Raw genomic sequence first — 8,784 nt, 5'->3', positions numbered from 1 at the left:
CCAAAGGATGGGAAAAGATCAGTTTTCATTCTAATCCCAAAGAAAGGCAGTGCCAAAGAATGTTCAAACTACCACATAATTGCACTCATCTCACACGCTAGTAAAGTAATGCTCAAAATTCTCCAAGCCAGTCTTCAGCAATACATGAACTGTGAACTTCCAGATGTTCAAGCTGGTTTTAGAAAAAGCAGAGGAGCTGGAGATCAAATTGCCAACATCTGCTGGATCATTGAAAAAGCAAGAGAGTTCCAGAAAAACATCTATTTCTGCTTTATTGACTATACCAAAGCCTTCGACTGTGTGGATCACAATAAACTGTGGAAAATTCTGAAAGAAATGGGAATATCAGACCACCTGACCTGCTGCTTGAGAAACCTGTATGCAGGTCAGGAAGCAATAGTTAGAACTGGACATGGAGAAACAGACTGCTTCCAAATAGGAAAAGGAGTACATCAAGGCTGTATATTGTCACCCTGCTTACTTAACTTATATGCAGAGTATATCATGAGAAACACTGGGCTGGAAGAAACACAAGCTGGAATCAAGATTGCCGGGAGAAATATCAGTAACCTCAGATATGCAGATGCCAGCACCCTTGTGGCAGAAAGTGAAGAACTAAAGAGCCTCTTTATGAAAGTCAAAGAGGAGAGTGAAAAGATTTGCTTAAACTCAGCATTCAGAAAACAAAGATCATGGCATCTGGTCCCATCAGTTTATGTCAAATAGGTGGAGAAACAGTGGCAGGCTTTATTTTGGGGGACTCCAAAATCACTGCAGGTGGTGATTACAGCCATGACATTAAAAAATGCTTACTCCTTGGGAGAAAAGTTATGACCAACCTAGACAGCATATTAAAAAGAAGAGACATTACTTTGCCAACAAAGGTCCATCTAGTCAAGGCTATGGTTTTTCCAGTAGTCGTGTATGGATGTGAGAGTTGGGCTATAAAGAAAGCTGAGTGCTGAAGAATTGATGCTTTTGAACTATGGTGTTGAGAAGACTCTTGAGAGTCCCTTGGACTGCAGGGAGATCCAACCAGTCCATCCTAAAGGAGATCAGTCCTGGGTGTTCATTGGAAGGACTGATGCTGAAGCTGAAACTCCAGTACCTTGGCCACCTCATGTGAAGAGTGGACTCGTTGGAAAAGGCCCTGATGCTGGGAGGGATTGGGGGCAGGAGGAGAAGGGGACAACAGAGAATAAGATGGTTGGATGGCATCACCAATATGATGGACATGAGTTTGAGTAATCTCCAGGAGTTGGTGATGGACAGGGAGGCCTGGTGTGCTGCGATTCATGGGGTTGCAAAGAGTCAGACATGACTGAGCGACTGAACTGAACTGAACTGAACTGATGGCTCAGACAGTAAAGAATCTGCCTGCAATGCCAGAGACCTGGGCTCCCTGGGTCAGGAAGCTCCCCTGGAAAGGGAATGGCTACTACTGAGCGATTAACATTTCTTTCTTTTTTTTTTTTAAATCTTTGGGGGCAAGCTAACTCAGATTAAAAACTATGGCACCTGTGTCCCAAAACAAAGTTCTCAAAATAACTGCATAAATATCATTTACCAAATAGTTTCTATCACCTTCAGCTTATACGTGGCCACAGAACTAATTGTGTACAATAAAGTCTGAACAAAAAAGATGAGAAGATGTTGTCACTTCTGGGTGGAAGATTTTAGAGCTAGTGAGCAGTTTAATACATTCTCTTTTCTTCAGCTTAGGTGAATGGTAACTTTTTAAAATTTCTTTGCTATGGTCCTAGAGAAGAGCCTCTAGCTGACCTACATTGTATAATTTGTCAAGAAGAAAATCAACTTTGATTGTTCAATGCCCTTAAGATTTGGAGGTTTGTTTGTTATAAAATGGAACAGAGTCCATCTTGGTTAGCAAAAACGCTCATTAAAAATATAGATTTCTGTACCATATTAAACAACTTGAGTTAGAATCAACAGTAAGTGAAGTCTAGAATTCTTAATTTTTAGCAAGATCTTCAAATGCTAAACTTCCTACATATTTAGAACTAATGGTGTATAGAAATATTAGTTTTAGGAAATATACGTCAAGTCCAGATTATAAAAGATCTTAAACACTAAATGCAGGACTTTGACTTCTGTCCTGAGAACAGAAGGAAAACCTTATGTAATTGAGCAAAAGGCATGTAAAGACACAAGTAAACAATAATAACACCACACTTTGAAGCAATTGCCATAACTCAGGATAACATGTCACTCAGATAGGCATTTTGATTCCTGGCCTTGATTATGATTTTTTGAATTCAGAAGAACAGCCTCTTAGGTATGCATGCATGTCAGAGGGGTGTGAGGTAGGGGGTGACTTACTGGCAGTTTGAAATGCTAAGGTATGAATTGGAAAAAAAAAAAAAAATCTCACATCATGAAATATACTATTGAAAATTGCTTAAATAAAATTAAAATTGCAATCACTAGAATTTGGGACATTAGATACTCAGAGGCTTTGGATTAACATTTGGGGCTTTGTACTTAGGCTGAAGACTGCATTCCCTTATGATAGTAGAGGTCAAGTTGTTGAGACATAAAGGTGTGGATAGATGTATGGATGGGCTTCCTTAGTGACTCAGCAGTAAAGAATCCACCTGCAATGCAGGAGGCGCAAGTTAGAGCCCTGGGTCAGGAAGATCCCCTGGAGTAGGGCATAATGACCCACTCCAGTATTTTTGTCTGTAAAAATATCCTCTATCCATGGATAGAGGAAACCGGTGTGGTACAATCCATAGTGTTGCAAAGATTTGGACACTACTGAAGCGACTTATCACATGCACGCAGATGGATGGATGGATAAATAGATAGATATAGATAGATAGAAAATAGATCTTGGTTTATACATTTTTCCAAGTATGTAGAGTGAAATTAATGTAAATTAATTATGAAAGGAGGCATTCCCTTGTATCTACTATGCTGGCAATACTTATGTATAGTTTGTAACAAATCACTTATTTCTTTCTAAACTCTCCTCTTTGAAACTGTGTTTATGTTTAGGTGGAGCCATAGCCTAATCTCTATCTCATCTCTACCATATTAGCATTTAACCTGAGTCTTACGAATGAAACTGTCTCATTTCCTTTCCACAAGTCAGTTCAGATTAGGCATAGACCTCATGTGGGGCTCTGTGAGTCATCCTCCTGACTTTACTAAAACCATCAAGAGGAACTCTTAATACTACAGGGTTGGTGATGTGTTCCCCCTTCTTCCTAATGGAGTTTCTTTTTTTGCTGTATTTAAGCATTTTATGTCCCCCAAGAAAACAGTGAATATGACATTAAAGAAATTCATTGCATCTTTTCATGTACCTATCGGCCATTCATATGTCTTCTTTGAAGAAATGTCTATTTAGGTCTTCTGCCCATTTTTTGATTGTGTTGTTTGTTTTGATGCTGTTAGGCAACATGAGCTATTTGTAAATTTTGAAGACTAATCACCTTGTCCATCACATCATTAGCAAAAACATCAATGCATGAGTCAATCTCTGAGTTTGTAGAAATATTTGAACCTCACATTTCATCAAGTGTTTATTTGCAACACCTTAAAATACTCTAGTAGAGATTGATTTAAAGTGGCAGAGACTGTGGTATTATATCTTTGCAGATATATAATATCCACTTCTACAGACATAACCTAGGATGCTACCACCATCTTTGCCATCATATAGAAAATGTGCCTGAGAATGAAGATCACACAGAGGTAAGAGACTGAATCTCAATATCTTTCGCATACTGAGACTATATCTGCTATTGAATGTTTAGGTTCATGAAATAATTCATTCTTCCTTTTTTCCCCAATCTTAGCCAATTGGCATTGTATTGCCACTTGTTAACATATCAGCATAACTCCATTCACTAGCTGGGTAACCTCGGGCAAAATACTTACCTTTCTGAGTCTTAGATTTCTCACCTGTAGAAATATAGTGTTTTGGTAACTTAAAAGAAAAAATCCATGCAAATAATTTAACATACTACCTTACTTAATTTATAATAGCTTTATCATTAGTAGTGGCAATTCTTAGTCATTTAGCAAGACAGATCATATAAAAAGTTATAACATGCCAAATGCATTTTAGAAATATTCACTGTTTGCTTTCTATATGGTGACAATCACTCTCTAGTAACTATGTATACAGATGATAAATATCTGGCTAAAATGTTATTATTATTGCTATTTTTTTTAATCTATTGTTTAGGTCTACAAGACCTAGTTATCATTCCTGGGATATTCTTTTTGGTTAAAGATGTTTTTGTTTTCTTGAGAGCTCAATGTTTTTCCATATCACTGACCTCTGAAGTGCAAGGGAAAAAAAAGCTTATTTTTTTTTGGCTTCTCACTGCAGTAAAACATAATTTAGCTGAAATAATGTGATTCAATTGCTCATAAGTAAACTGCAGCTTAAACAATGACAGTTGGACAGTATTTGTTGTTGAGTCTCCTGTTTCAGAGGCAAGCTTTCTTATTGACTCATTTTTGATATATTTTCTACAGATTAAGAGTTTGAAGAAAGGGGCCAAGGAAAAACTACCAGAGTGCTAAACTGAATTCCTATGAAGTGCATACTCTTAAGTTCTGATTTCTTTTTCACATACTTAACCTTAATTTACTAACATCAACTATAAAGTGTGTGTGTGTGTGTGTGTGTGTGTGTGTGTGTGTATTATTACCATTTATTTTTCAGTTATCTAGATCCTAGACCCAAATATCTTGATCAGCACAAATTCTAATTAAGTCTGATTATGTTTCTTCAGAAGAGTTAATTAAATTATTTCTTTTAGTGTTCTGGAAGGAAAATGCCAGCCATGTGAATTGTAAATGACCTTTAGAACACTTAGAAATTTGCATACATGTGACACACCAGTTTACTGACATTCCTATCCCGGCTCTCAGAGACAGAGAAAGAGTAAGTGGTTTTCACTTGAGTGACACTTCTGAGAAAAGATCATTTTCATCATCACCAGCCTCCTTGTGTAAACCCATCTCCGTGTGTTTAAATGTCCGGATAATCTTGTCATTTAATAGCTGTTTTTCTGGCGTGGTTATAAAAGTCAAATTGAGAGCCCTGTTAAATAACATCTTCCTAGGAAAAAATAAAGACAAAAACCAAAAAAAAACTATAAACCAAAGTACGCAAACAGGGATTAAGAACTAGCTATCTTCCCAGTGCACCAGGCCGGAGCACTTGTCTCGTGCATCCCACCTGGGCTGGTGATCTGTTTCACCATAGATAGTATACATGCTGTTCTTTTGAAATATCCCACCCTCACATTCTCCCACAAAGTTCAAAAGTCTGTTCTGTATTTCTGTGTCTCTTTTTCTGTTCTGCATATAGGGTTATCGTTATCACCTTTCTAAATTCCATATACATGTGTCAGTATGCTGTAATGTTCTTTATCTTTCTGGCTTACTTCACTCTGTATAATGGGCTCCAGCTTCATCCATCTCATTAGGACTGGTTCAAATGAATTCTTTTTCATGGCTGAGTAATATTCCATGGTGTATATGTACCACAGCTTCCTTATCCATTCATCTGCTGATGGGCATCTAGGTTGCTTCCATGTCCTGGCTATTATAAACAGTGCTGCGATGAACATTGGGGTGCACGTGTCTCTTTCAGATCTGGTTTCCTCAGTGTGTATGCCCAGAAGTGGGATTGCTGGGTCATATGGCAGTTCTATGTCCAGTTTTTTAAGAAATCTCCACACTGTTTTCCATAGCGGCTGTACTAGTTTGCATTCCCACCAACAGTGTAAGAGGGTTCCCTTTTCTCCACACCCTCTCCAGCATTTATTGCTTGTAGACTTTTGGATAGCAGCCATCCTGACTGGCGTGTAATGGTACCTCATTGTGGTTTTGATTTGCATTTCTCTAATAATGAGTGATGTTGAGCATCTTTTCATGTGTTTGTTAGCCATCTGTATGTCTTCTTTGGAGAAATGTCTGTTTAGAGGAATCGGGTGGAGAGGGAGGTGGGAGGGGGGATCGGGATTGGGAATACATGTAAATCCATGGCTGATTCATATCAATGTATGACAAAACCCACTGGAAAAAAATAATAATAATAATAAAAATTAAAAAAAAAATTAAAAAAAAAAAAAAGAACTAGCTATCTAAGGTATTCTCGCCTGGAGAATGGACAGAAGAGCCTGGCAGGCTGCAATCTATGGGGTCACAAAGAGTCAGATACGGCTGAGTGGACTGCGTAAGTGATCTAAGGTAGACCCTGGTTCAGTTTCTTATTGATGTTGTCTGTTGGCATATTTGGTGGTGCTAGTCGGCAGTGGGTGAGATTTTGCTTCCTTAAGAAGATGCTGGTCTTTATACATGAGAGAACTGAACGTGTTGCCAAGGAGCCAGAGAGAGGACCATCCCTTTGGTCTTCCATCCACTTCTGTTTGCTCTGACTGTGGCTTCTCCTCTTGGCCCTTTCAGACCTTTGCCAAGACAAAGGTTAACTGCTTTTTGTTCTAGTCCCTCAGAATTCAACTCTTTTCTAAGTGAAATCTAACTAGTATTACCAATTAATACTTTCTGATGAAGTACTTTTTAAAATTCAGATAATAATAGATGCCAATAATATGCTCACTCTTCAAAGCCTAGGCAGATTTTATCTTTTCCATTGAACTGTCTTTGACTAGTCAATATAAGGGGTTCCCCTCCCCTCCTCTGAACTTTTATAAGGTTTATTATGTTCTGTCTCTCAGATGCTGCTTTGTATTTTTCCTTAATGTTTTTGTGAAGGAAATATACTATGTTACCATTTTGAGTCATATCAGAAATTACACCCTCAAAAAATGTTTGTCCTTTGGGCAATTATACAATTATTGTTAATGATGCTGCTATAGTTCAGAATGCTGTTTCAACTCTTTTGAAATTTTCTTCAAAGCCTTTTTTGTAGCACTTCTTTAAAAGGCCTCAATAGGGATAAATAGTCATCTCTTGCAGATAGACTCAATTATTGGAAGTAGCTAAAAGTCACTCAGAGTCAAGACTAGTGAAAAAGACGAGTGATCAAGCTGAAAAATGGGATTTTGGGATAAAAACAAGGTTTGACTATAACCTAATAAGACTTGTATTATTGTGTCATTAATTGATGGTGAGAAGAATTCCTAAATAGAGGTCTGAAACTGAACCATGGGTGTCTCCTTTAAATAGTTGTCCAGCCTTTGATGATGACTAGGTATTTACTTGATGCAGAACTTGAAACAGAAATTGGAACATAAAACTTCTATTTTACAGATGAGAAAACTGAGATTCTGGAAGGTGGGTTTATTTGTCCAAGTTCATTAGACTAAGAAAACTATGTTTTCTTCAATAATGGAATAAAGTATATTTTTAAGTGGTAAATAGTCACTTCAGTGTATCGATTAAATTTGAAGAAATATATGTGCTTCAATAAATCAGATAGAACTTTTATAATTAAGGAGAATGTTAAGACTTTGGTTGAGATGTAATTTGAAGAGCTCTAAAAGTATTCTGACTTACAAATCATGGAGCTAGCATCTAGCTCCAAGTGTCATTTGAGTAGAAAAACCTCATCTAAATTCAGCAAACCTCAAAAAGATACCATGGAGTTTATTTGGCTCAGTTACTTATGAAAGTGTTGATTACTGCAGTACTGAAGATCACACTAATATTTGATTTATTTTTGTCTTTCTGGGGATGGATAACTCAATATACTGAGATATCCAATTGCAGCTCCACTTATTAAAATTTTCTTATTTTAAGCTGGAATTGCTGTATTGTCCAGGTATTGCTTCTAGTTCTGACTACTCTGTGACCACAAGATGTATTCAGAATAAATCTAATCATTCTCCTATGTATTTTTAAAAAATCATCAAAAAATACCTTCTCTTCTTGAAGTTAAATACTCCAAACATCCTTCATATTAAGTAATTTCAAAAACTCATCCCCATAAGTGACTTTTATGATTTGAAATTCTTTTAAGAATTTGATACATTAAACTTGTTTTGTCCCTCCTCAAAGCAAAAAGATTGTCATTTTGTCTCTTGAAATGTGAGATCCTGAAATATGCAAACCTTAAGAACACTTAAGTAAATAAAGTTGCTCAGTCATGTCCAACTCTTTGCGACCCCATGGACTGTAGACTACCAGGCTCCTTCCATGGGATTTTCCAGGCAAGAGTACTGGAGTGGGTTGCCATTTTCTTCTCCAGAGGATCTTCCCCACCCAGGGATTGAACCTGGGTCTCCCGCATTGTAGGCAGATGCTTTACCACCTGAGCCACCAGGGAAGATGAGCACTTAGGCTACCCTAAGATGAAACTGAACTGGATTTTTCTTTCAAAGGGGACTGGATCCTCTATCGGTGGTGAGGTTTCCAAAGCAACCTAGCTAGAGTCTTTTTAAGAAATTTGCTTCATATTTCAGGGTTTTGTGTTTGATAATATAAAGACCAACCAAATCCTGACTTTGACCTTTATTTCATAACATTTTCTTTGGATTCATATTGCCTCTTTACTCAAATACTATACTATTTTCCAAAGACTTCATATTTCTAAAAGTTTTTCATTTACAATTTTACTGGATTTTATTGCCTTAAAAAAGTCAAACATTACTATCTTTTGTGTATAAAATGTGCAGGCATTGTAAAAGTGGAAGCCAGATATTAGGGGTTGAATATTGTATATTATTATGTATGCTCATTAGTAAATATTACTTTTTAAAATAAAGCAACAGACAAGTCTTTTTCAAGTGTTGTTCTCTAAACTTTAATACTAGGAATCTCTAAGTAGAATAAAGT

The 8,784-nt window shown here is 37.0% G+C and overlaps 1 non-coding gene across 1 annotated transcript; it reads right to left on the bottom strand.

Annotated features, from left to right (window-relative positions):
* Nucleotides 1-8,203: 8,203 nt before the first annotated feature.
* TRNAC-ACA (transfer RNA cysteine (anticodon ACA)) lies at nucleotides 8,204-8,275 on the bottom strand. Its single transcript has one exon. It is a non-coding gene; the product is annotated as a tRNA-Cys (tRNA).
* Nucleotides 8,276-8,784: the final 509 nt, after the last annotated feature.

The sequence above is a fragment of the Dama dama genome, chromosome 27 (genome assembly GCF_033118175.1).
Source record: "Dama dama isolate Ldn47 chromosome 27, ASM3311817v1, whole genome shotgun sequence".
Classification (NCBI taxonomy): domain Eukaryota; kingdom Metazoa; phylum Chordata; class Mammalia; order Artiodactyla; family Cervidae; genus Dama; species Dama dama.
This window is presented reverse-complemented; position numbering and strand designations above follow the sequence as displayed.